This window comes from Stomoxys calcitrans, chromosome 3 (assembly GCF_963082655.1).
Source record: "Stomoxys calcitrans chromosome 3, idStoCalc2.1, whole genome shotgun sequence".
NCBI classification, from domain to species: domain Eukaryota; kingdom Metazoa; phylum Arthropoda; class Insecta; order Diptera; family Muscidae; genus Stomoxys; species Stomoxys calcitrans.
In genome coordinates, this window is record NC_081554.1 from 17,968,769 (window position 1) to 17,996,681 (window position 27,913).

The window sequence follows — 27,913 nt, forward strand, 5'->3', positions numbered from 1 at the left end:
AAGAAGGTGATCAGTCCGACAATTCATCAAAAACTCTTAGCAATGCGGCTATGCAGTTGCATGCAATTGAGACGCTTGCCGGTTGACGCAGCTACGTGAGGTGAATTGCAATTACGTCAATATTACAAGAAGACCAGTTCAAATCAACAACGTTGTCCCATCAGTTATGGTGATTGAAAATGTCAAGTAGTTAGATGATGTCCATAGGCCTATGGCACGGATATTGAAAATTTATGGTGGCCACAGGGCACACACAACCCCCATAGAGGAAACACTTTTCTGAATCATCTCTCTGTGATTTGTGTTTGTGATGGGAGGTGGGTGTCAGGCTTGACAGCCTTGTAGGCGTTGTAAATAATGTCTGAAAATTTATTTTTTTCAATTATTTCACCTATCTTCTCGTATTGCTGCACCTGCATTCAGTTTGTGAGCGCTACATGATATACAATTTCATTAACTCTAATTAGTTAAATTAGACTTCAGGGATGAACTTCGACAAACTGAATGCCCAACAAAACTGGGTAAAAACTCGTATTCGTGTTATGCTCAACAATGGGCTCGTTATGAAGCGAAAATGTTTCCCCTGCAAACATAAATGCTGGAAAAATATGCATTTTCATTTAATTTTTTGTTTTAATTGCAGTCTTATGTTGGTCACATTGGGATACTGACGGACTAACTCTCTAAAATAAACGGAATTTTGTAAGAAGTTGTTATTTTGACATTTTCTGGGAAAACGAATTTTGGAAAATATTTCATGCACAAATAATATTTTTTACAAAAATAATAAATTTACATCAATAATAGTCTTCACAAAACATAGTATTTTTAATGAAAATTAAATTTTTAAAATAAAAATTTTTACAAAAATAATAGCTTTTACAAAAACTAATAGTTTTAGAAAAATAATATATATACAAAAATAAGAAATTTAATTTTTACATTTTATTTACAAAAACTAATTTATTAGATAAGTTAAGAGATAAGAATTTTTGCAAATATCGTGTTTTTTACATAAATAAATTTGTTTCCAAAAACAGTTAAATTGAATTTTTTACAAAACAATATATCAATTGGTAAAAAATTAGATTGTAAAAAATATTTGTTGTTTTTAATTTATTTTTTTTTCTATATTTTTAACAAAAATATTTATCTATTATAATATTTTTAAAAAAATAATATTTTTAAAAAGTAATATTTTTAAAAATAATATTTTTAAAAAATAATATTTTTAAAAAATAATATTTTTAAAATATAATATTTTTACAAAAGTAATATTGTTAAAAAAATAATATTTTTACAAAAATAATATATTTACAAAAATTGTATTTTTCCAAACAAAAAAACATTTACAAAAATAATATTTTTACAGAAATAATATTTTTATAAAAAAAATATTTTCAAAAATACTATTTTTTTCGTGACTTTTCACCCTTCAGCTCAAAATCATATTTAATGCTTTCTATTCGAAGAATAGCATAGAAGTGAACTTATAAAAGTTGAGCAAGTGTGTGTTATTATTCAAAAAGCTTTGACTAGTTAGTTGATCATAATTTCTACGCCATATATCTTCCACAGCATCTTTGTTACAATTTTTAGGTTAGGTTAGGTTGAAAAAATTCGGCCCATGCCACTATGACCATACACCTAAGCCAGTAATAGGCTTGTTGCGCGCTCTAACAACTAAAACCTCGAAAAAGAAAATTTTAAGTAAGGAATTCCATGCAATTTACAAAATCCTTAATTGTTTTCCATACCAATCCCCTAAGTTGGTTCATGTCTGGCATCGTGTCTCCACTTAAGTACCGATGTCTGTTAGCAGGGCAATGATATAGGAAATGCTCCAACTTCTCAACATCTTCTCCACATGCGCTACACTTGCTATCATTTGCCGCCTAAGGGCAATGATATAGGAAATGCTCCAACTTCTCAACATCTTCTCCACATGCGCTACACTTGCTGTCATTTGCCGCACCGATTTTGCTCGTAGTCCTATGTGTCCCGTTATGACATCAAAAGCTATATTGACCCCTCTCACGCTCTGGATCATCCCATAGGTTTTATGGGGTCCTACCGACTGTTTCGCTGTTCCACAGTCTGACATGCTTGTTTGTCGTCCACGCCCTTAAATCGGACTGGGGGACAAATATATAACTTTTTAAAAAATAACAAGTAAAACAAGTTCCGCGGGTCCGAATCTTTGGAGTCCACCACCATGGATTCTGTTAAAAATTTATACACAATAAATTTATACACAAATAATAAAGCTTACATTTATTTTACATACCAACCTTCAGTCAAACCAAACTTCAAAGCACCAAAATCGGGATATCGGTTTATATGGGAGCCATATCCGGTTATAGACCGATTCGGACAGTGCTTGACACAGTTGTTTGAAGACATAACGGGACACTATGTGCAAAATTTTAGCTTAATCGGACAAAAATTGCGACTTCCAGGGACCCAAGAAGTCACACCGGGAGTTCGGTTTATATGGGAGCTATATTGGGTAATACATCGATTTGAACCGTATTTGGCACAGCTGTTGGAAGTCATAAGGGATTATTACATGCAAAATTGCAGCCAAATCAGACAAAAATTGCGCTGGTATGGATTGAAGAAGTCAAATCGGGGAATCGGTTTGTATGGGAGCTATATCAGTTTATGGACCGTACTTGACACAGTCATTGGAAGTCATAACAGAACACTACATTCAAAATTTCAGCCAAATCGGACAATAATTGCGGCTCCAGGGGTTCAAGAAGTCAAATCGGAAGATCGGTTTATGTGGGAGCTATATCTAAATCTGAAACGATATGGCCCCTTAGCAATCCTCAACGACCTATATCAATATGAAGTATCTGTGCAAAATTTCAAGCGGCTCTACGCGTCGAACCGCTATCGTGATTTCGACAGATGGACGGACAGGGCTAGATCGACTCAAAACGTCGACGAATATTTCGAGGTGTTACAAACTAAATGGTTAGATTAGTATGTATACCCCCCTATGGTGTACACATTTAAAAGATTGGGGGATTTTATATAATTTAATTTCATACCACCATTCTTCACATTTTATAAATTTCACTTTAATATTTCATCCCATTGTGTTTTAAAATGTTATAAACATTTGTTGCGCACTTTCATGCGGAATAAATTCACACACTGTTACTGTGACAATTTACGACACCCACATGCCTTGTGTGAAAACATTATTTGCGGTTTACTCACTTGTAATCTCTGACTGCTAAAGCCTCATCACCACACAAACTCCACAGTGGGGAGTCCACATTGTTGTTTTTGTTTGGTCTATGCTATTGCAAATTTAAATGTTTGAACTGGTTATTGTATTATTAGAATTCATAATCATATGCATGTCAAAATGATGTCCAAGTGCGTGTGTTAAACAAATCGTTAATAATGCCATAAATAATGATGAGTGTTTTATTTTTTGTTTGCCGGTTTCTGGTTGAACTGTCAACTGCATATTTATTTAAAGCGTAACACAAGCAGCTACTAGGGGGCAAAATTGTGGTTGGTTTTTTTGTGGGTAAGTAGGTGCAAACATACATTCATACATATGTAGGTATTTCTATAAGACAAGCAAGCACTCACACATAAAATTCGAACCTTTTGTTTGCCTGCTTTACAATTGAAAGTGTTTATAGCAGTATTACCGACATAACGATAACAACGTGCTCGAGAGGGTTTTCTGTTTTAAGAAATTGTCGTTTGACTTGGCATTGGGAATTTGTTGTTGTTATGTACATACATAAATGTATGTATTTTCATTCATATGTATAGAAACCGCATACTACTTGTTTAGAACCAAGAACATACAAAAGCAAACATTTGAGTATTTATTTTAAACCCCGTGTCTGCTTTAGTTAAATGTTTTGTTTACCGCATTACCGGCGCTGATAATGACGTATTGAGTGTTAAAGTCGATAATGCTGAAAACCGTTGTTGAGCCATCAGTTTGCCATGTGTTTCCGTGGTGTAGTGGTTATCACATCCGCCTAACACGCGGAAGGCCCCCGGTTCGATCCCGGGCGGAAACATGAGAACTTTTTTATTTTTAAATCATTATTAATAGAATTTTATGATAATAATATTTCATAATACGTTCTATAGGGAATATTTTACACATTGGCAATGTCATTAGGATGGCAAAGTTGAATAAGCTGTATTTAAAACAAAAGCTAGATGGTCCAACCCATGTAACAAAATTTTATTTTTCAATATTCCTATTTTCTAAAATTGTAATTTTTCTTAGTATAATATGGAAAGTATGGCAACATTTTAAGGTAATTTTTAATATTTAAATAATGATACATAATAAAAATTGGAGGAAAATATTTAAATACTCACTACTTTTAATTTTTATACCATCCACCATAGGGTGGGGGTATACTAATTTCATCATTTTGTTTGTAACACCTCGAAATATGTGTCTGAGACCCCATAAAGTATATATATTCTTGATCGTCATGCCATTTTAAGTCGATCTAGCCATGTCCGTCTGTCCGTCCGTCTGTCTTTCGAAAGCACGCTAACTTTCGAAGGGGTAAAGCTAGGCGATTGCAATTTTGCACAAATAATTTTTATTAGGTCGTGTAGGTCGGTTGGGATTGTAAATGGGCCAAATCGGTCCATGTTTTGATATAGCTGCCATCTAAACCGTTCTTGGGTCTTGATTTCTTAATCATCTAGAGGGCGTAATAGCGCAAGTCGGTACATAACTTGATATAGCTGCCATATAAATTTGGTATCTTGACATCTTCAGCTTTTAGAGGACACACTTCTTATCCGATTTGGCTGTAATTTTGCATTTGGTGTTTTGGTATCACTTCCAACAACTGTGTATGAAATGAAATATGAATCATATCGGTACGTAACCTGATATAGCTGCCATATAAACCGATCTGGGATCTTGACCTCTTGAGCCTCTTGAAGGCGCAATTCTCATCCGTTTTGACAGAAATTTTGTACAATGGCTTCACTCATGACCTTCAACATTTGTGTCTAATATGGTCTGAATCGATTTATAGCTTGATACAGCTCCTATATAAACCTATCTCCCGATTTTGCTTTTTGAGCCCCTACAAGCGCAATTCTTATCTAAATGGACTGAAATATTACACAATGACTTCTACAATGTTCAGCATTCAATTCATTTATGGTCCGAATCGGACTATAAACTTATATAGCTCCAATAGCATAACAGTTCATATTCAGTATTCTTTGTTTGCCTAAAAAAAGAAACCGCGAAAAGAACTCGACAAATGCCATCCATGGTGGAGGGTATATAAGATTCGGTCAGGCAGACCTTAGTACGTTCTTACTTGTTTCAATAAAAAATCTTTATGTTTCCGCCCGGGATCGAACCGGGGGCCTTCCGCGTGTTAGGCGGATGTGATAACCACTACACCACGGAAACACATGTTTATCGACCGTCACAGTTGTATCTTCATATCTTATGCTATAGGATGTAATATTAAAAGCAAAAATTACTGAATTAAAAACAAAAAAAATAAATAAATAAATAATAAACAAAAATAAAAAAAACATGTAAAAGATAAGAGTGACTTATAGTATCTTAATATCGTAAAAAAGTATACTTGATACTACGTAAAAAATTAATCTAAATTGTAATAATATTAAATTTTAAATTTATTTAAAAAACTGTAGGTTAAAAAATGCAATTTTAGGAAATGATTTAAATGAAAAAAAAAATTATTGTAAATTTAGCCATGGACGTTCCATTAAGGAACAGGGCAAACTTACTACTTATAAGTAATATGTATACATACTACACTCAATAGTATATGTACATTAGAGGATATAATTTCTTTATGAGGATAGATAGTCTTCTGTAAACTGGTTTTGGTACCACACAAAACCTGTCCAGCATTTTTAACTCTTTTTATGCTTTGAACATAAAAACGTCAACTGTTTCCGCCCGGGATCGAACCGGGGGCCTTCCGCGTGTTAGGCGGATGTGATAACCACTACACCACGGAAACACATATTTATCGACCATCCAAATATCGGTTATAAATAAACAATACAAATATCAGTTATAAATAATTCGTGATCAAATTTGTAATCACGAATTGTTTTTGTTTTTGGGATTGTTTAAACTGTGGTTTCCGTGGTGTAGTGGTTATCACATCCGCCTAACACGCGGAAGGCCCCCGGTTCGATCCCGGGCGGAAACAGGCAAATGTTTTTGTAAAATAACTATAATTATGGATGCAATTTACCTCCTGATGTCATCATCTGCAGAGATGGTAAAAGAGTGAAAGAACTCACCCCACCAGTGTAAATTCGCAAAGGCACACATGTTTTTAGTTACCTATGATGGAAATTTGGCGCAGAAACATATTCTGCAGCAAAGAATCCGTATATTGGACCATGGATTAGACTTTGGATATAGCTTCGGAATAAACCGATCTCCCGATTTTAGGCATATGTTAGTTTCTAGTCGTCTTATTGTTCGTTACCATTAGCAGCTAATTTTGTTGATGTCTTCTATTTTTGAAAATAAAATAATGTAAATAGCGACCACTATTTTGGTTAAAAAAGGAATACTTTTTGTACTAGTGTTTCCGCCCGGGATCGAACCGGGGGCCTTCCGCGTGTTAGGCGGATGTGATAACCACTACACCACGGAAACTGTTATTTTTAGACATTTTTCAAATTTAATTTTTTTTTATCTCTAGTGAAATCAAACCACCACAAAGTTTAGTAGGTGAGATCTATAAGTGCCGAGCATTAAAAAGCCCAAATGACGACAATTTTTCGTTTGACTTGTTTGACAACAATAAAGTGCATTTAACAAAAGAAATTCAAAGTCATTGATTTGGCGAGACCCAGATAGACGTCAAACTTTAAGTATGTCTTATGTTAAGTCTATGAGATAAAAGGTAATCATATAGGGGTGATGGAATTAGTAGTATTGACAGTTATGGGGTTAAAATATTTTAACTAGTTATAGATACGGTCGGATCGTTTCTTGTATCGTTAGGGTCGTGCTTTTAAATTTTCCTGAATGTTATCGTTTCTTGTGAGGAATTGATTGAATGGAACACTTGGGGATCCTAACAAAATTTCTTTACAGTGCGCTTTGCGTCAGCAGAATGTATTGCTGCCGTCAAAAAGATCATCGGGAGTATCCATACTCCTGGGGGCGCAAAGCTCGTCCTGGTGAGAAAGATGACTATCCTCCAGCTCACAAAGGCGACTGTCTCCATTAAGGTATGGGACAGTGAAATCGTGACGAAATGTATTTTGGAATTTTTAGCAAGCACATCCAAGGATTGGTCACAGAGAAATGGGAGGTCTTCCAGAGGGAGGAGAAGGAGGAAGGAACTTTCCTTGTGGCCATTGATTGATTGAGCGTTCTACGTGGCAAGGTTTCCTATTTAAAAATTGGGAGACATCAGGACGTACATCGAGACATCAGGACGTGCAGTGGTGTAACGAACAGGGGGCCAACGACAAGTCCATAACCGACTCTCTCTATATTGGGAAGACTAGGATAAGCAAAGATCCTAATATTAAAACATCAGCTAGTGCAGAGGCGAGAGACTAAAAAGAGCCTAACAAAGAGGGATCCGACGATGGAATCATCACCGTTAGGTGATAACTTTTTATTATTTACAGAGCACAACAAGGCGATTTCTGGCTTAATTGTATGTCCATAGTGGCATGGGGCGCATTAATATGCGCACCCTCTTTCAATCTAACCTAACCTATCAAAATCTCGTACACTGACATAAAAAAGACGTTAAAAATATTAAACCAATTTGCACAGGAGTTGTTCAAAATTTTGTCAACATGCGGTGATGATTTTGTGAACGTACGTTGTGGTTTACATACACCGAACGCTATGAACGTTATTCCTACAAAATGTGTTTGTATATCAATTTTAAGTTGAAATGACTCTTAAAACATTGTATGTACATCGGCGTTGGTGATACAATGTGGTAAGACACCACCATGGAATTGATGAAATGCAGGTCCGATTCTCTGCAATACACAAAACCTGTGCGCAATCTTTAAAAAATCATGCACAAGATGTTGATTCATGTTTATGAACCAATGGGGTGTTCTATGGGTGTTCAAAAAGTAAAATTCCGATTTCGAGCATACTTGGGATTAAACTTGCTTATCATTCAGGATCGTCGACGAACCTCGCTTTAATTTTAATAAGAATGCTGTTTTTTATGAGAACTAAATCATGAATATAATAGGCAATAATAAAAATATAGCTCCGAAATGCATCGAAATAAGGAAAAACATTTTGGAACAAATACGTCCAAGATGTTGTGCTTATATTCCCAGATTGTTTCTTTATTTATTAAACAAACAAGACAATAGTGTTATAGTTACAGTGCAGGTTTGTTATATTTTAAAAAATATCAAAAAAAAAAGTTGATAAATAAATAAAATATTAAATAATTTTAATTAAATTATGCTAAAATATTATTTTAGAAACTATTTAAAAAAAGAGAAGATCAAAAAAACTTGGTAGAAGAACAATAAAATTGTATTAATTAAAGAAACAATTAAGTAAAAAGCGATTTAAAAATATAAAGCAGATTAAAAACGAGAAAGAATTATAATACATATAATGTTTTTAAAAATTATTGGACAGTAAAATTAGATAAAATTCTATATTAAAAAATTATATTAAAATGATTGATAAAATTTTTCTTTATAGTTTTTCGTGTGGAAGTGTATTCCAAAGATGTATAGTGTTTATAAAAGACTGCCGTTCAGAAACAAGTCCCCTCTGTCTAAAGGGAACTAAATTTTACCCTGGATCGAGAAAACCTCAATTTGTTTGAAAGATACCCAGTTTTCTGTTTTACAATAATCTTCTGAATGAACAATAGAGATCTGATATTAAGCAGTGCATTGATATCATATCCATAGAGTGAGTTTGCAAACTGAGTGACATGATCCGTCCTTTTCAATCCATATACATACCGAATAAGATTCAGATCCAATGAACCACAGTTTCCAAAGATTTCACATTCGCAAATAAGTCCGTGAACCAGAAAAGTTTTCTCAAGAAGGACACGAACTTTAAGTGATGTGAATGACTGAGTGACCTACAAAAGACGCAGTATATTTGCCCAGCAAACATATTAATGTAATTCGACCAACTCTATATACTCTCGAACATCCTGATTTTTCGCATTCGAAACCATGCCGACCTTCTGGTCTGTTATAACAATATCACACTCAATAATATTATTCGCGGGACTGCTAAGATATATTTGTACGTCATTAGCATACATGAGAATTATCTGGAAAGATCATTTGCGTACATAGAATAGAGGCCCAATTTTAGATCTTTGTGGTACCCCATTAGTTAATGGTAAGGGCTTCGATTTTCCCAATATACACTGATTGTTGCCTGACACTAAAATAAGACTTAATTAAATTTACGCCCGTACTGCTGAAATTAAGAAAACTGGGGAGCTTGCTACACAAGTTCAGATGTTTGGAATGATCCAAAAGTACTAAAAAATCAACCTTATTGTCATCTATCCCACTTTGAATTGATTCAGAGACCTGTCTATTGGATAACAAAGACTCCTGGCTGAGATATTCTGTCATTTATCTATGTACAATTTTCTCAAATCCTTTCGACATGTAACTTGAATGGAAACGGAGTGGAACTCAGTGTTAGAATTAGAATCTGGAATTAATTTGACATGTTTTCATATGGTTGGATATACAGCGGTCAAAAAAAGTATTCATCATTCAATGTTTTTTTTTAATAAGTCTACAAAAGACAATTGGAATAAAAACATATTAAACTAATGATGCAGTAGTGCTTGTGTGATATATATGTACACAATTTCATTGTTTTTAAAGAAAAAAATAGTATTTATTGGAACAAAAAGGGCCATTTTACAGCTGAACACAAAAAATTAAACAAAAAAAGTATTCATCATTGCAAAAAAACAAAAAAATAAATAACATAATTTAAAAAAATTAATACTTTGTTATTCGACCACCGCGTCTTATAACTTCTTTTAAACGGTTTGACATCGATTGGACTAATTTAGCGGTTATATTTTGGTCTATATTAGTCCATTCCTCCATTATCACCTGTTGCATTTGACTCTTGCTCGAAAAATTGCGCGTTCTCAATTTGCGTTCGAGATGTTCCCAAAGATGTTCAATTGGGTTCAAGTCGGGACTTTGAGGAGGAGTTTTAATGACTTTGGGGCAGTTATACAGCATCCACATCTTGGTATTTAAAGCAGAATGTTTGGGGTCATTATCTTGATAATATTGAAAGTTATTACCAAGCCCAAGTTTTACAGCACTATCTTTTAAATTCCTCTTTAAAATGTCAATGTAATACTTATGATCCATTACTCCATTAATAATTTCAAGATTTCTCGCTCCTGAAGCCGCCATACACCCCAAACCATTAAACCACCTCCACCATGTTTTACAGTAGCAACTGTGTTTCGTTCTTCAAGCTCTGTATTTGGTTTTCTGTACACTATGACCTTTCCATCGCACCCAAAAAGATTAAACTTGCTCTCGTCTGCAAAAATGACTGCTTTCCAAAATGATTCGGGCTGTTTTACATACATTTTTGCGAAGTTTAGCCTTTTCACTCGGTTTATTTTATTTATAAAGGGCTTCTTACGTGCAGTTCTTCCTCTGTAACTATGCCTTTTGAGTGTATTTCGAATTGTTTGTGTAGTAACTTCCTTCCCTAAATATTCCATAGTGTTTTTACGAAGAATGGTCGCATTTGTCTTCGGAGTTTTCTGAACTTGCCGCACTAGCCAACGCACATCTCCAACTGAAAGTGCTTTTGGTCGACCAAATCTTGGTTTATTGTCAACAGTTTTCGTTTCTGTCCACTTTCTGATGATGGATTGTATAGTAGATCGTGGTCTATTTAATATTTCACTGATAGTTTTTTGAGTTAAACCATTCCTGTGGTGTTTTATTATCAAAACTTTTACCTCATCAGAAACCTCGTTTTGCTTACGACCCATTTTGACAAAAACTATATTTTCAATGAAATTAAATATTTGCTGTCAAGGGCAAAGCCTCCTTTACTAAATAAAACAGAAAAGGGGGATTCCCAAATAATATTTGAATTTGACTTTGATGATAGCACATCAATGATGAATACTTTTTTTGTTCTGTTTTTGGTGTTATTATATAAAATTGCATTTTTTGCGCTAATTAAATTTATTTTTTGAATTTATTTTAAAACATATTACGAAAAATAAACTATTGCATAAAACTGCATTATTTGTTTACTTTAAATTTTCTTCAATTACCCAAAATAAGTGAATTTATTATCAATTTTGCTAATGATGAATACTTTTTTTGACCGCTGTATGCTAGAACTCAGGATGGAGTTAAAAAGCAATATTAGGTATTTGAGTAAGGAAGGAGATGAGGGAGAATAATGCGTATAAATTTTGGGTCGATATCGTCTAGGCCCACAGCATTAGATTTTATTGACGAAAAACCATCCAAGACTTCTTCATTGTTTACACACCTAAATTCGAAGCTATTGTTCATATTTATGTTATTATCAATTGTAGCATTATTAATCAAAAGGGAGATGTCCGTTAGTAATGTGGGAATAACGACAAATGATTCTTTAAGCTCATCTATATTTCCATTATTGCAGATAATTTTAGAGATCCCATGGATTAGTTTAGCAACATTCTATTCCTTAAGAAGTAACATTACATCACCTGCACAACATAAACATTATTCAAAGCAATTGAGAATTTTTCTAAAAATCTGTCATAAATTTTACTCCACCAAAAAAATATCCATGCTTTCTTAGGCCATATGTCTGCCCCAGAAATGCATAATAATTGCATGCAAAATAAAATCAAATCTAATGGGATTCGTTATGCTTTTAAACTGAACAATAATGAACAAAGCCTTCGTCAACTATTCTGGGCCTGCATAAGATCCATTAGGGTGGGACAAACAAATGTCCAATCGTCATTAGACATACATTGTATTTGGTCGGCCGTCTGCGCCGCTGCATAATGGCAGCCAGACTGTGTTAAATTGAATCAATGCAATTGACTGAAAAAGATTTTCCACATCAGCCAATCTTTCATTGTGCATTGGGGGCTTAGCAGCAAAAAAATGCTGTTGACCATAGACATAGGAAATTTCATGCATTTGATATTTCAATCAACTTGAAGTTGTATTCAAAATTGTAGCATTGTGGGATTAAATGGAAGGAAAGCAGTCGGGAATCGGCGATGATGATAGGCATAAAATAGTGGACAATACAAAATGAGTCATTTCTTCATATATGGATAATAATTTTATTTTATAAGTTTATTAAAACATAAAACATATGTGAGGAATGAAATGAGGGCGTAATTTGATATAGTAGGGATTGTATTACTATAAGAGAAAAAAAGGATTTTTTATATACATAACTGTCACTTTAATATTTATAGAGGTTTTTTCGTAAGAAATGTTCGTAAAAAGTGTACCGAGCCTATGTATTGTATTATGAATTATCAATAAAATTGATATACTAAAGAAAATTATGAATATTGCACAAATGTTCTAAATAAAAAAACCAACTTACCTCAATTAATAATTACAAAAAAAGTATAGCTGACTTGAAATAATTACATTAATATCCCCATTAGTATTGAAGTTCCTTTAACCAATATACATATTTGAATAATCCTTGAAACTTATGTTAAAAGGTAATGGTTTCTTATGAATATCAGGTATCAAATTCATTGTTGGAGTATTTGGAATATACATATTCATATCCATTGTATGGAAGAAAGATAGTCATAGGCACTTAAATTTAAATTGAAAAATTTAACAAAACTATGAATATACGATTTATGTGACATATGATTTATACAAATGTTCTTATTGACAGTTCAAGTTTCTTTAATGTTTCTTCAAATTCTTCTTCGATTAATAATATAATAATAATTTACATATCTGAGTCGAAGTACTTTACTTTAATTTAATGAAACCCCTTGGGATATATATGGAAAATATTTGATTGTTTCCGCCCGGGATCGAACCGGGGGCCTTCCGCGTGTTAGGCGGATGTGATAACCACTACACCACGGAAACATATATCTATCTGGTGCCACATTTCGCAATTATTTCAATCTAATAATTTTTTTAGTAAAATTCTTAATCCTATACAATATGCAAGTTTGGGTAAACGAGAGATAAACGTTTGACCCAAACAGAGTGTATCTGACTTGCATAAATTACTTGTTAACCAAGACGCAAAGAACTAACCAAGAACTTAAAGTAATTCATTTTTGTAGAATATTAGTAGAGCCCGGATTTTTATGCAAAATCGAAATTTTGACATCCATTATTTTCCAAATACTGTGGTATTTTGTAGTAAAATTTAAATTTGTAAACATATGTATAATGACTTCAGAACATCAATTATGCATATTTGTATACAAAACACCATCGTAAATCTTAAATAACTGATGGCGAAATTTTAATTCAGCATCTACAAAATCTGGAATCTACACGTAAAAAAAAAAACGTTTAGAAAATATTTACGACAAACAAAATACTTTAATCACGAAGTTTTGCTTATATTGTAACCGTGTAACGTTTTGCTTCATCATATCAAACGTCAGCCATCAACTTATTATTCAATGTAACTAACTTTGTATATTGTAAACCCTTTATCAGCTTCCTCTACTATAAAAGGAGCTTCGTTTTGTTGTAAAACCAAAAACTCTTTAATTGCAAAACGATTCGATAGCCGCAAACGTTTGTTCATGTAGGGGACCAATAACTATTCTCTTGTGTTTCTACTACTAGAGAGAAAGGGTGAGTATTTAAGCCAGACCAGTGGAATCAGTGATTGTAAAAAGTACTCACTATATTGCACATTGCTTCATACGTACACAAGAAAATAATCCCAAGCAAATCCAAAGGCTTGCAAATAATTGCAATTGTATGCTCGTCACTGGTATATACACATTCTCACACACAACATTTTTATACCCTCCACCGAAGGATGGAGCATATTCATTTTGTCTTTCCATTTGCAACACATCGAAATATCGATTGCCGACCCTATAAAGTATATATTTTCTTGATCAGCTTAAGTAAGACGATCTAGCCATGTCCGTCCGTCTGATTGTTGAAATCACGCTACAGTCTTTAAAAGTAGAGATATTGAGCTGAAACTTTGCACAAATTCTTTTTTTCATAAGTAGGTTAAGTTCGAAGATGGGCTATATCGGACTATATCTTGATATAGCCCCATATAGAACGATTCGCTGATTTGGAGTCTTAGGCCCATAAAAGCCACATTTGCTGAAATTTGATAACATGTTCTATACATCAATAATAAAAGGTTTTTGTCAGGGTAAAAAACTTTGTATTTGCCACAAATTATTGCAAGAATTAATCACAAAAAACCTGTACTTTTATCGGAAACAAAGTCCAACGTTTTTCAGAAAAGAAGTTTACTTGTGGAAAATTTTATTTATGTCATACGAATTATTGTTTTATGTGTAGATATAAGAGATACATTATTTGGATTAACTGCCAGAACCATACATTTTGGTTACTCGATTCAATGGTTAATTCAATTAAATCAACTGCTTTTCCGTTTTAAATAAGCTGAATTCCATGAGTTGATAAAATTTTAGACGTTAAAATCATACGTATAAATCATATGTTCTAAAATAAAGTGAGTGGAAATGAAGAATTTTTCCTGTAAAAAATTTTCTTTTACAGCAATCATTTGTAATTACCTTATACTTCGAAAAGAACTCAGTTATTCTACCTTTGGTATTGAATAAATTGTCAATGCAAATGACTCTTTTATTTTTGCTAACAAATCAATCAAGTTCAAGTAACAATTTTTTTTTCCACACTAAGTGTTACAAAGGTTATTTCAAAATAATTCATACAAATGATTCACATGTTTCCGCCCGGGATTGAACCGGGGGCCTTCCGCGTGTTAGGCGGATGTGATAACCACTACACCACGGAAACGTAGGCAAAACCTATGGCAAAGCTTTAACATGTATTCTCTTACATGGCTGGGAATTTAACATTTTATTGAGAGGGGTGTTTGTGCTGGAAATGGTGTCCTTGCTTGCTGTTGTCTACAGGATGAGTATGAACGAAAGCTTGTACGAGTATTGATACAAATCAGTTTTTGGTAAAGAGTCATGAGTTTACAAGGAAAGCAGAACAAAAATGAGGATTTAAAGCTCTGTGGACGTAACATATGCGAACATAACACGAACGAAAATGTCCGTATGTCCATAGAAGGTACTATAAGTGATGATAAATAAACAGCTTGTTAACTTTACTAAATTGCTTCATACGAAGATAATGTAGGTCTTATATAAACCGATCATCAAATCGTTACATACACACAAAAAAAAAAAAAAAATAAAACATTTGGTTTATTTTTAGGACAAACAAAATACTTTTTCTACAAAGTTTTTATTTTATTGTAATTTTGTTACATTTCGCTTTAACATATCCAACGTTAGTCATAAAAGTAGCATTATTGAAAGTAAGCAATTTTGTTTATTGTAATTCCTTTAGCAGCTTCGCCTGCGGTAAAAGGACATTACTTTTGTTGTAAAACCACAAGCTCTTTAATAGAAAAGTGTTTCACAGCCGCAAACGATTATTCGTTAATTGGATCAATAATTATTCTCTTGTGTCACTCCTACTAGAGAGAAAGAGTGTGACTGGTCTAGAGTTTGAGCGAAATCGCATTATAAATGTGCCTTTTATGGGGCCAAGACTTTAAATCGAGAGATGGGTCTATATGGCAGCTATATCCAAATCTAAACGGATCTGGGCCAAATTGAAGAAGGATGTCGAAGGCGCTAACACAACCCACTGTTTCAAATTTTGTGCGAAATCGGACAATAAATGCGCCATTTATGGGCCCAAAACCTTATATCGAGTGATCGGTCTATATGGCAGTTATATCCAAATCTAGACCGATCTGAGCCAAATTGAAAAATAATGTTGAAGGGCCCTGACACAACTTACTGTCCCAAATTTCGACGACATCGGACAATAAATGCGCCTTTTATGAGCCCAAAACCTTAAATCGATCGATCGGTCTTTATGGCAGCTATATCCAAATCTGAACCGTTCGGGACCAAGTTGAAGGTGGATGTCGAGTGGCCTAACGCAACTTACTGTCCCAAATTTCAGAAAAATCTGATAATAAATGTGGCTTTTATGAACCAAAGCCCTCAATCGGCGGATCGGTCTATATGTGGTCTATATAAAGATATAGTTTGATATGCCCTATCTTCGAACTTAACCTGCTTATGGACAAAAAAATAATCTGTGCAAAGTTTCAGCTCAATATCTCTATTTATAAAGACTGTAGCGTGATTTCAACAGACAGACGGACAGATATGGTTAGATTGTTACGCTGATCAAGGATATATATATACTTTATAGGGTCGAAAATTGATATTTCCATGTGTTGCAAACGGAATGACAAAAAGAATATACCCCTATCCTTCGGTGGTGGGTATAAAAAAGAATTTATGTTTGTTTGTTGGTTTGTTTGTTCCATGTAGACTAAAAACGGCTTAATCGATTTTCTTGAAATTTCACAGATGGTGCATAATGATGCCGTGGTGAAAATAGGGTACTAAATTTTTCGATGTCCGAACGGGGGCGGACCTTCCCCCTTACCCTAATTTTCAAAAACGCTAGCTCTCGGAGATGGGTGGTGCGATTTAAGCGAAGTTTTGTGTGCCCACTCATAGTAACCTAAAAACAAAAATTTTGTACCTAAATCTCGGATGGGGTACCTAAGGGCGCCGCCCACCCCCAAAACTACCAAATGTATATAAAGACCAATCACGACAATATGGGACTCATATTAAAGGTATTTAAGATTAGAAAACTTATCTGATATCCAATTGTCGGACCATGTGTTTGGAGGCCACCACAACCCCCAAAACACCCCTAAATCGGACATATTTACCGACCATGGTAATATGGGACTTAAATGAAAGGTATTTGCGAGTAGAATCAGATATCTAAATGTGAACCAAGTTTCTGGGGGTCTATCCCTTCACCAAAAAACCCCCAAATAGGAGTTATTTACTGGCATGGCAATATGGTTCTGAAGTAAAAGGTATTTGAGTTTAGAATACGAATCAGGTATTCAAATGTGCGACCAAGTGTTTGGCCGCCCCTTCCCAAAAACACCCCCAAAGATGACAAATTTACGACTATACCAATATGGGGTTCAAATGAAAAGCCTTTGGGAGTAAAGCACCATTCTGAGATCAATATTCGTGAAAAAGTGTCTATGGGGCCACCCCACACCCATACCACAGACTAAATAGAACGTATTTGCTGACAATTGCAATATGGGGCCCAATTAAGAGGTATTTTAGAGTAGAACACGATTCTGATAGATATTTTCACAGCCAAGTCACTAAGTGGCCGCCCCATCCCCCAAAACACCCCTAAACCAAACATGTTTGCCGTCTATGGAAATATGGGGCTTAAATGAAAGGTAATTGGTAGTAGACCACAAATCTGAAGTCAACATTCGGTACTTTCTCAACATTCGGACTTTCTCATAAGCAAAGTCCATTTGTTTACCCTAAAAGAAGTTCGTTTGTATAATATTTCGTTTATAGGAAATTGATAATTCTTTTATGTGTAGTTTTAAAGGACTAATTCATGTTTCGTCAAGGATATTACTATTATATTCCAACATATAATAGAAGGAGTGATTTTCTTAACTCGCTGAAATTTAGATAGCCACATCAAATATGGACGCTCATTTTTGAAATAAATGTTGACTTTGAAAGTATTTCAATTTCTATAACTTATAAGTTTCTCTACCAATGGGTATAGTTGGGTCCCCAACCGAGTACGAGATGGTGATTATAAGTTTTCCCCATACTTGTACGGATTTATATAGAGTATTACAACAAGTTTTCTTTGCATAAGGAGGCCGGCCGAGGTCACGCATTTTCTGGATAATTTTTCTGACGAAATGATACCACACCACTGGCATTTATCAATTTTAAGATTCTTGGCTTCACAACATTACCTACGCTTGAGGTCTTAAAACCCAACCACTGACAATTTAAGCATACATGCAGCAACCATTTTATTGAATTATTAAAAACTTATTTTCTGTTTCCGCCCGGGATCGAACCGGGGGCCTTCCGCGTGTTAGGCGGATGTGATAACCACTACACCACGGAAACGGTTATATCAGCATGTGCTTAAATATTAATCATATTTTAGAAAGAAGATTGCACTTTTTTCTTCTAGGTGTCATAAATAGCTTTACTGACAGACGCATTTTATTTGGTTTAGCTTACGTGTGTTTCCGTGGTGTAGTGGTTATCACATCCGCCTAACACGCGGAAGGCCCCCGGTTCGATCCCGGGCGGAAACAGATATACTTTTTTATTAATAGGTAGTTGCAGCTTGGACTATAATTTTGGATTTAATATTCTTTTTGAATTCATTAAAATTAAAAAGAAAATAATAAAATATTTAATCTAAAAAATATAAAATGAATATACATTGAATTTAACAAAATTGCAGAAAATCTCAAAAAAAATATCAAGGTATATGAGAAAAATGTTGCCGCTGGGATTTGAACCTGCGACCATCGGACATTAGACATATTTTAAGACCATGGAAAACATATGTTTCCGTGGTGTAGTGGTTATCACATCCGCCTAACACGCGGAAGGCCCCCGGTTCGATCCCGGGCGGAAACAACTATAAATTTTTTTATTGAAAAAAATAACATTGCAGAAAGAAGACAGGCCATCCATAATCAATTTCGGACCACCACCGCTTCTTGTAAATCAATCGATTTGCAACTTTGAATTTGAGTATATTGGGTTCCCAAATAAATAACAAGCAAACAAGTTCCACCACCATAGATTGGATATAGCCCGCACACGCAAAAAAAATAATTCCTTTGATATAAAGGAAATTTTCGCCAAGTAAAGTTCTATTCTGAAAATGTTGGACTTTATTTACTATTAAAGTATATAAAAGTAAATTCTTGCAAGAATTTGTGACATAAAAAGTTTTTTTACCTTACAATACCATTCATTCTTGATATATAGAACATGTTATTCGGGGTTTCAATTAGTTATTCTTTTTGTATACCCTACACTACCATTGTGGTACAGGGTTGTGCATTTGTTTGCAACTCTAAGAAGGAGAAAAGCTAGACCCATCGATAACTATACGCATCGGCTAAGAATCACTTCCTATGTCCGTCTATTTGTCTATGTATTTTTGTAATCAAGGCACAAGTCGCATTTGTTGTTCGATTTTCACAAAATTTTGCGTAAGTCTCTTTTTTTGTTCACGGACGAATGCTATTGATTTTGAAAAAAATCGGTCCAGATTTAGATATAGCTCCCATATAGCGTTTTCTTTGATATCCCAATATGTGTCAAAATTTCATTGAAATCGGTCCAGATTTAGACATAGCTCTCATATACATCTTTCATCCGATATGCCTCACAAATGTTGCCAGCATTAGGAGGGGAAAACCACCGCTGAAAATTTTTTCTGATGGTCTCGCCTGGATTCGAACCCAGGCGTTCAGCGTCATAGGCGGTCATGCTAACCTCTGCGCTTCGGTGGCCTCCATGACGTCTTAGTACGGGTGTAAAATTGCATCTAAATCGATTTTGATTTAGATATAGCTCCCATATATAACTTTCATCCGATTTGACCTATTAAGGCTGTAGAAGGACAAATTTTAGTCCGATCTTTACCAAATTTGGCACGAAGTTCTTTTTGTGACGGCCTGTAGTAGCCACAATTTTGGTCCCATCCTTACAAAATTTTGCAAGAGATGTTTTATTTGACGTAGCACTACATAACGTCAAATGTTTAAAACGGATGCCAAGTTCAATTTAATATTGTAACATAGTTCAAACTCATATTTTTACGATTTGAGACTAAGATCTGCTTACAGTTGGTAATTCAAACTTTTTCAGACTGTATTTGGATTTAGTTCGATGGTATGACACAATTATAATTATGATAAAAGCCTTCCATTTTCGCATTACTCCATAATAGTCTCTATAATAGTGATATGCTGTTTTTCGTTATGCTATAAATAAAACAAAAAATGGTTGTTGTTGTTTTCGCACATTTAAATACATACTTTGTGATGGATATTTCTTTATCGCATAAGTGTTACCAAACAATGTATGTGCCTAAGAAATTCTTGCTGTGTTTTCTTATACCTGGCAGCCATTTGTATGTTAGAGTCTAAACGCAATCAAAGAGTAAAGATTCAGCGTCAAATTGTTTACATACATTTCATATGGCAAACAAAAAATCACTGACGCGGGCGTCGCCAGATGGCTGTGAGTCCCATATGGAATGATTGTGATTGCGTTTAGAATCTTACTCTAATGATTTTTGTCATTGGACATACAAGTATTTTTGTATCGAAACTTTAAAATTTATCACTTGCACTCGTCCGAGCAGCTCAACATACTGACTGCTCTTTGCTCAGTCAAAACAAAAAAGGAAACAGGAGAGCACACAATTGCAATTATTTGCTAACCTATGGGTCTGCCTGGGGTTATTTTCTTGTGTACGTACAATGCAATGTGCAATAAAGTGAGTATTTTTGCTAACCACTGGTCTATACCCTCAAATATCAACCCTTTCTCTCTAGTTGGAGAGACTCAAGAGAATAATTATTGGTCCAGTGTACGAATAATAGTTTGCGGTTATCGAAACACCATTGCAATTAAAGAGTTTTTGAGTTTACAACGAAAGGTAGGTCCTTTTACCGTTGACGAAGCTTCTAAAGGGTTTACAATAAATAAAGTTAGTGGTGTTCAATAATACTACGTTTACGGCTAACGAAACGTGACACGGTTACATTAATAGGAAAACTTCGTGAAAAAAGTATTTTCTTTGTCGTAAACATTTCCCAAACGTTTTATTTTTTTGCGTGCACATAAACCAATCACCAGCAATTCTTATCCGATTTGGCTGATATTTTGCACCAAGTGTTTTATTTCGACTACCAAAAACTCTGCCAAGAATGGTCCAAATCAGTTCATAACCTGATATAGCTCCCATATAAGTCGATCTCCGATCTTGACTTCTTGAGCCGCTAGAGGGCGCAATTAATATCCGAAATTTTGCATGAAGTGTTTTGGTTTGAATATCAACAACTGTGCCAAGTGTGGCTCAAATCGGTTAAAAAAACTTATATAGCTCCCATATAAACCGATTTTGGATCTTGACTTCTTGAGCCGATAGAGGGCGCAGCTATTATCCGATTTGGTTGAAATTTAGCATGAAGTGTTTGGTTTTAACTTTTAAAAATTGCATCAAGTATGGTTCAAATCAGTTCATAACCTTATATAGCTCCCAAAAAATGCGATCTCGGGTTTTGATTTCGTGAGCCTCAAAAGGGCTCAATTGTTTTCCGATTTGGTTGAACTTTGGAAAATATTTTTTTGATGGCTTTACCATCAACATCTGCGCCAAGTATGGCTTTAACCGGTTCACGACCTGCTCCAATATAAACCGATCTCCCGATTATACTTCTTGAGCCTCTAGAGGTAACAATTCTATTCCAATTTGGTATAAATTTTGCACAACCACTTCTTATATGACCTTTAACATATGTGCTAAATATGGTCTGCATCGGTCCATAACCTGGCATGGCTCCCATATAAACAGATCTCCCAATTTTATTCCTTGAGAAACTATATGGCGCAATTCTTATCAGATTTGGCTGAAATTTTGCACAACGAATTCCACTTTGGTCTGCAACAGCCAAACCAAGTATGGCTTCAATCGGTTCACAACTTGGTATAGCTGAAATAGCATAGCAATTCTTATCCATTATCCTGTGTTTTTCTATGAAGAGATATCGGCCAAAGAATTTGAGTAATGCAATCCATGGTGGAGGGTGTATAAAATTTGGCCCGGCCGAACGAAGCGCGCTTGTGCTTGTTACCAGCTTCTACGTAATATGGCACGACGCCCGAGACTTAAGCACCGCCCGACTGTCCACATATATCGTGACAGTCTGTTCGCCCCGCCGCTTCAGCATGAACATGGCATCCAGTCAAATACGCTTCACTTATTCAGTAGCCTATAAGTTAATCAGATTCCAAAGAATTTAGTGAAGACTGCTGCTTAGGTGTCCATAGTTAATGCAGAACCATCCACGCATACAGAGGGTCCCGGGAAGGACAGAGTGTCCCTATCCCTGGGATCCCTTATCGGGGAAACAATGTCAAATTTGTCAACAAGGAAGTACTCTCTTCGCGTCGCATATAACATGAGACCACTCTGCATCTCTATCCCAGAACATCCAACGTTTGAGGAACGTTATGTACTTGATTCTCTCAACTGTATAGCGTTCGTTGCTAGACACCCATCATACAGGTCCAAAGGCTTGAAATCGAGAATGGTATTCAGCGCCTCCCTCGGGGCACTACTCTTGCCACTGTTACCGGGTACGACTTGCCGATCATCTTGCGGAACAACTGCAGTAAAAGTCAAGTGCAACGGCAACGGCCTAGGCCCCCAACTCCTTTTGATCAAATTGTGACAGCTGTAGAGCGATGCGGTCCCCTTTTCATCCTTGCTTTGACATTCATTCTCCAGTTTAATTTCACGACCATGTACTTGGCCTCTGGAGCGAGCGGTAACTCTACCCAATCCAGGACAGGTGCCCTGAAAAACCCCAAGGCTTGTAATAAGCACAAAACAGGCAAATCTAAATTTCGTTTAAATTGACTAAATCTTCAATTTTACAAAAACAAGAATTTCGAATCATTTGTAAATATGGTACTCCGTCCTACAGTAACTTTATGCCACACAATTTGAAATATAGTTTGGGAAATGCTAAACCAAATACGTACTCTGGCTTCACTCTGTAGACTGTAATGAAACTGCTTTTGATCGCTCACTCCCTCCACTTTCGTCCCCCTTCAAGTTGTGTTGTATGCAAACAATTTTTGCTAAAATGCCAAAACTTTATCATTCTCTTTCTCTTAGTGTTTGGCTTAAAAATCATTTTCATGCCAAATTACTTCGAATGCAAATGGCAAACTGATTATTTTTAATCCTCCATCATCCAATCACCCATTCCAATGTTGGCATACCATTTGCAAATCCCAGGAAGAAGTTTGTTATTGCAATGATTGCAATTTGTTTTGATTTTTCTAAAAGTTTTTGGTTTAAGAATAAAATTAAACAAAATAAATTTAGTATTAAATGTATTTGTGGAGAAACAAGAACAAAAAATCTTTTATTTGTTATTTTCATTAAAACTTAAAGTCAATAAGTTTTGTAATTGCCAATATGAGACAAATGTTGATTTAAAAGTTAGAGTTATTGACCAAACAGTTCAATGAACTGAATATTGGTAGAAGAGCAATTCTGGAAAGAATTAAGGATTGAAGCCTTAATAGTTTTGGCAAAAACCAAAGTTCGGCCGGATGAACTAAAAACATTTTTTCATTTTTATTTCAAAGCCGCATAACTTGACATTGAAGGTTCAGATTGTTAAACTTTTCGGTAAATTTTGTGCAAAATTCATCAGCAGACCGATACAGTTTTCGGACTGAAAATCTATCTAGAAATATTTTCCTAAATCCCAAAACAAAAAAAAAAAAAACCTCGACAAGGATACAAATTTAAAAAAAAATTAAGTATTTTTGTGACAGACATATTTAACTTTTTTGTTTTCAATCCCACTGTGCAACTTTGATTCTTTATGATTCCGTAGGTTCTTCTTATTGCTCACAATAAGACCTGTTTAAAGTATTCATTAAATATGTTTAATTGAGTCAAGAACGTTGAAAACATTGAAGAAGCTATAATTCTTACTTCGAGCACTCCAAGTACTACTTTGCTATCTACGTAGCATTCTTTACACTGTATAATGGATGCTTTGTTTATAACATCTGCAACTCAAACTATTTGCTGGGTCTGTTTTTTAACGCTGACCATGATGTTGCAGCGATGATGTATGGCATGAACATGCTGATGATGAGACTAAGTGGTGGTTGGTGGTGATGGTTGGTCTTGGCGGTCGTTGAGTTAAATTGAAATCATAAAATGTCAAAAATTATGATGCCACACATTTGCTGATGGCTCATTGTGTGTGTCCAGAATTATTTAATGAGCAAGTTATGCGTTTCGAGGGCTCATTGACATTCATCAAAGAAATCCCAAAAGTCTGCAAAATATTTGTCCATACAGACAGACAGACCATCATCATAAACAGTCAAAGATGGGAGGACGGAAAGGGGTAAGCAACTTATTGAAATGTCAAAGGAAGAGGAAATTTTAAGGGGAACAGCTATAGGGGCGGAATTTTATGGATCCATAAGTGAGCACTGGCACGCTTTAATAATTATGTCGAAGAAAATCTCTTCAATTTGCTTGGTTGAGTAAATGGATCCATGATACCATGGACCAAGTCATGTAGTTTTTTATGTTGAGAAATGCTGAAAATAGCCTTAAAATTAAAATTTCATAGCACGTTTTGCAAAAAAAAAAAAAAACACCACAAACATAAAATCATGCAAAATTCACACCAACATATGAAGATGACCTCAGACAAGGGTAACCATCATGAGCTGGTATAAGTTATCCCAAACATCTACTCATATTAAGTAGCTTTAATATTTTTTGCAAGTGGATGGATCCTTTTTAATGGATTACAGTATGCGGGTATTGAGTAAAACAATTTTAACCTTTAGGCATTATGGGAGCCGCTGCATATAATGTGAAGGAGTAGCCCTTATTCCAATTGCGAATATTTATAATCCCTCCCTAGGGCTATGGCATATCGAATATAAACCTCACAGTTAAGTTTGGACAGAGTCAAATTCAAAACATGTATGCAAATAAGGCACAGTGGTTGAGAGGGGCTATCAGGTTATAGTTACTGAAAGTGCTTATCTGCTGAGGGTTAGAAAATAAATACTTACAATCTCTAACGATACACGGTGGGACAGGAAACAAAAAACTTGAATATAAGTTTGTTATTGTCAGCATCAGACGGGATCTCTTCCCACTTAACTGACCCATTTGCTTGAAGAATTTTTTTTTTTAAATCAAAAACTTGTAAAAATCGAAACATTTGTAAAAATCGAAAAATTTTTAAAAATCTAAATATTTGTAAAAATCGAAAAATTTTAAATTTGTTAAAAATAAATAATTAGTCATAACAAAACGCAATTTTTTCAAAACAATTTGGTATATCGTTAATTTTTCCAAAAACAAATAAACTCAAAATCTTTTTGAAGAAAATCTAAAATATGTCTAGAAAATCAAGAAATCAAAATATTAAAAAAAAAATTTCACAAATCGAAAATTTAATACAATGTGAACATTTATTAAATCTAGAAAGTTTTCAACATGAAATGATTGTCAAAAAAAAAAAAATGGTAAAACTCTAAAATGTTGTCGAAAACCGAAACTATGTCAAAAATCGAAATTAGGTAAAAATTTTAATTTTGCTAAAAACCGAAAATCAAACTTCAAAATTTTGTCAAAATCACAATTTTCAAAAAAGTCAATTATTGACATTTTGTCAGAACTTGAAATTTTGTCAAAAGTCTACTTTTTGGTAAAAATTACAATCTTATCAGAACAGAAAATTTGTCAAAAATTTAAATTTTGTCAAAGATTGAAGTTTCGTAAAAAATCCAAATTTTATCAAAGTTTGAAGTTTGGTAAAAAATCTAAATTTTGTCAGTAATCAAAATTTTGTCAAAAATTAAAATTTTGTCAAAAATCTAAATTATTTCAAAAATCTTAATTTTGCCAGAAATCGAAATTTGATCAGCAAAAGAATTTTGCCAATTAACGAAATTTTTTCAAAAATCGAAGTTTTGTCAAAAATCGAAATTTTGTCAAAAATCGGTATTTTATTAAAAACTGATATTTGTCAAAAATCTCAATGTTTTCCAAAATCAAAATTTTGTCAAAAAACGAAATTTGTTAAAATATCAAAATGTTGTCAAAAAACGAAATTTTGTCAAAAATCGAAATTTTTTCAAAAATCGAAATTTTTGTCATATATCAACTATTGTCAAAAAAAAAAACGAAATTTTATCAAAAATCGAAATTTTGTCAAAAATTGGAATTTTGTAAAAAATCGAAATTTTGTCAAAAAAAGAAAATTTGTCAAATATCGATTTGTCAAAAATCGAAAATTTGTCAAAAATCAAAATTTTGTCAAAAATCACAATTTTGTTAAGAATTAAAAGTTTGTCAAAAATCCAAATGATCAATAAACTAAATTTTGTCAGAAAACTAAATTTTGATATTTGGCAGCTATATCTAAATATAGTTCGATCTGAAACATGTTTGGGCCGGATGTCGGGAGGCTTAAATCAACTCACTGTTTCATATGTCAGCGAAATCGGATAAAAAATAAAGCTTTTATGAGCACTAGACTCTTTTTCGGGAGACCGGTCTATATGGCAGCCATATCTAAATATAGTTCGATTTAATCCAAATTTAAGCCAGATGTCAGGAGGCTTAAAATAACCCACTGTTTCAAATTTCAGCGAAATTGGGTAATAAATAAAGCTTTTAGGGGCTTCAGACCCTTTATCGGCAAATCGGTCTCTATGACAGCTTTATCTAAATATAGGTCCTGTATTGGGAGACCTAAAACTACTCACTGTTTCAAATTTCAGAGAAATCAGTTAAAAAATAAAGCTTTTACGGGCTTCAGACCCTTTATCGGGAGATCGGGGTATATGCCAAAATTGTAAATTTTGCGAATTTTGTCATTAAAGAACAGGGGAAAATCTATTTGGCAGCTATATCTAAATATACTCCGATCTGAACTATATTTGGGTCAGATGTCGGGAAGCTTAAAACTACTCACTGTTTCAAATTTCAGCGAAATCGGATAAAAATAAAGCATATATGGGCATTAGACCCTTTATCGGCAGATCGGTCTATATGGCAGCTATATCCAAATATGGTCTGATTTCGCCCGTTCAATAACTTAACCATCGTGCACCAAAAAGACATATCTGTGCCAAATTTCAGAGTGTGCTGTAGAGTGATTACAACAGACGGACGGACATCGTTTAATCGTGTTAGAATTTTACAACGATTCAAAATATATATACTGTAGGGTCGGAAATTGATATTTCGATGTATTGCAAACGGAATGACTAAATGAATATATCCCTATCCTACGGTGGTGGGTATAAAAAACTCTTTATTCAACACACTGTGCTTCGAAATCCATTTGCTGTACACATGTCTTGTACCATCAGCATCAGTATCAGTAGTATTATTATACTCCTCCCTTTGTCACTTGCAAAAATAGTTGCCTACACATATTGCCGCCTGGCAATTGATTGCGTAAATTTGCCAACTTTGAACATGTAAAGATAATGTTTTGAATTTCGAAAAAAGTAAACATGAACGACGATGAAAGAATAGAAAAGAAACTTCAACATCGGAGGAGAGGGAAAATAGACGCTCTACTTGGCTATAGATAATAGAAGCAACAACTGCCAAAAGCTATGAAAACTTTGTTCTTTTGTGGGCGGTCGAGGCGAAGGTTCAAAGAAAATTTATTCTGTAGCATATTTTAATCGCTAAAGCTTTGTGGGATATGGGTTTTGCATGTTTGTTTTCATGCTATTGTTAAGCCAGAAGTGAGCTGTAAAGATTTGGTAGATAGTGTCAAACTCAGAGACACACTTACATCCTCTCTAGACGATATGCGAGGAATTTTGTAAGTTATTATGTACTTATATGGGTTTTGATGCTTTTTGCAATATTTTCATGTAGTGATTTATCAATGAAGAGGGAATTATAGGTGGTAATGGACGTTGTCAAT

The 27,913-nt window shown here is 34.4% G+C and overlaps 10 non-coding genes across 10 annotated transcripts; 4 read left to right on the forward strand and 6 right to left on the reverse strand.

The window, feature by feature from the left end:
* Positions 1 to 3,988: 3,988 nt before the first annotated feature.
* On the forward strand, positions 3,989 to 4,061 carry Trnav-aac (transfer RNA valine (anticodon AAC)). Its single transcript has one exon. It is a non-coding gene; the product is annotated as a tRNA-Val (tRNA).
* Positions 4,062 to 5,367: 1,306 nt separating this feature from the next.
* Trnav-aac (transfer RNA valine (anticodon AAC)) lies at positions 5,368 to 5,440 on the reverse strand. The gene has a single exon. It is a non-coding gene; the product is annotated as a tRNA-Val (tRNA).
* A 513-nt stretch (positions 5,441 to 5,953) lies between these two features.
* Trnav-aac (transfer RNA valine (anticodon AAC)) lies at positions 5,954 to 6,026 on the reverse strand. The gene has a single exon. It is a non-coding gene; the product is annotated as a tRNA-Val (tRNA).
* A 122-nt stretch (positions 6,027 to 6,148) lies between these two features.
* On the forward strand, positions 6,149 to 6,221 carry Trnav-aac (transfer RNA valine (anticodon AAC)). The gene has a single exon. It is a non-coding gene; the product is annotated as a tRNA-Val (tRNA).
* A 385-nt stretch (positions 6,222 to 6,606) lies between these two features.
* Positions 6,607 to 6,679, reverse strand: Trnav-aac (transfer RNA valine (anticodon AAC)). Its single transcript has one exon. It is a non-coding gene; the product is annotated as a tRNA-Val (tRNA).
* Positions 6,680 to 13,064: 6,385 nt separating this feature from the next.
* Positions 13,065 to 13,137, reverse strand: Trnav-aac (transfer RNA valine (anticodon AAC)). The gene has a single exon. It is a non-coding gene; the product is annotated as a tRNA-Val (tRNA).
* A 1,835-nt stretch (positions 13,138 to 14,972) lies between these two features.
* On the reverse strand, positions 14,973 to 15,045 carry Trnav-aac (transfer RNA valine (anticodon AAC)). The gene has a single exon. It is a non-coding gene; the product is annotated as a tRNA-Val (tRNA).
* Positions 15,046 to 18,199: 3,154 nt separating this feature from the next.
* Positions 18,200 to 18,272, reverse strand: Trnav-aac (transfer RNA valine (anticodon AAC)). Its single transcript has one exon. It is a non-coding gene; the product is annotated as a tRNA-Val (tRNA).
* A 121-nt stretch (positions 18,273 to 18,393) lies between these two features.
* On the forward strand, positions 18,394 to 18,466 carry Trnav-aac (transfer RNA valine (anticodon AAC)). Its single transcript has one exon. It is a non-coding gene; the product is annotated as a tRNA-Val (tRNA).
* A 258-nt stretch (positions 18,467 to 18,724) lies between these two features.
* Positions 18,725 to 18,797, forward strand: Trnav-aac (transfer RNA valine (anticodon AAC)). The gene has a single exon. It is a non-coding gene; the product is annotated as a tRNA-Val (tRNA).
* Positions 18,798 to 27,913: the final 9,116 nt, after the last annotated feature.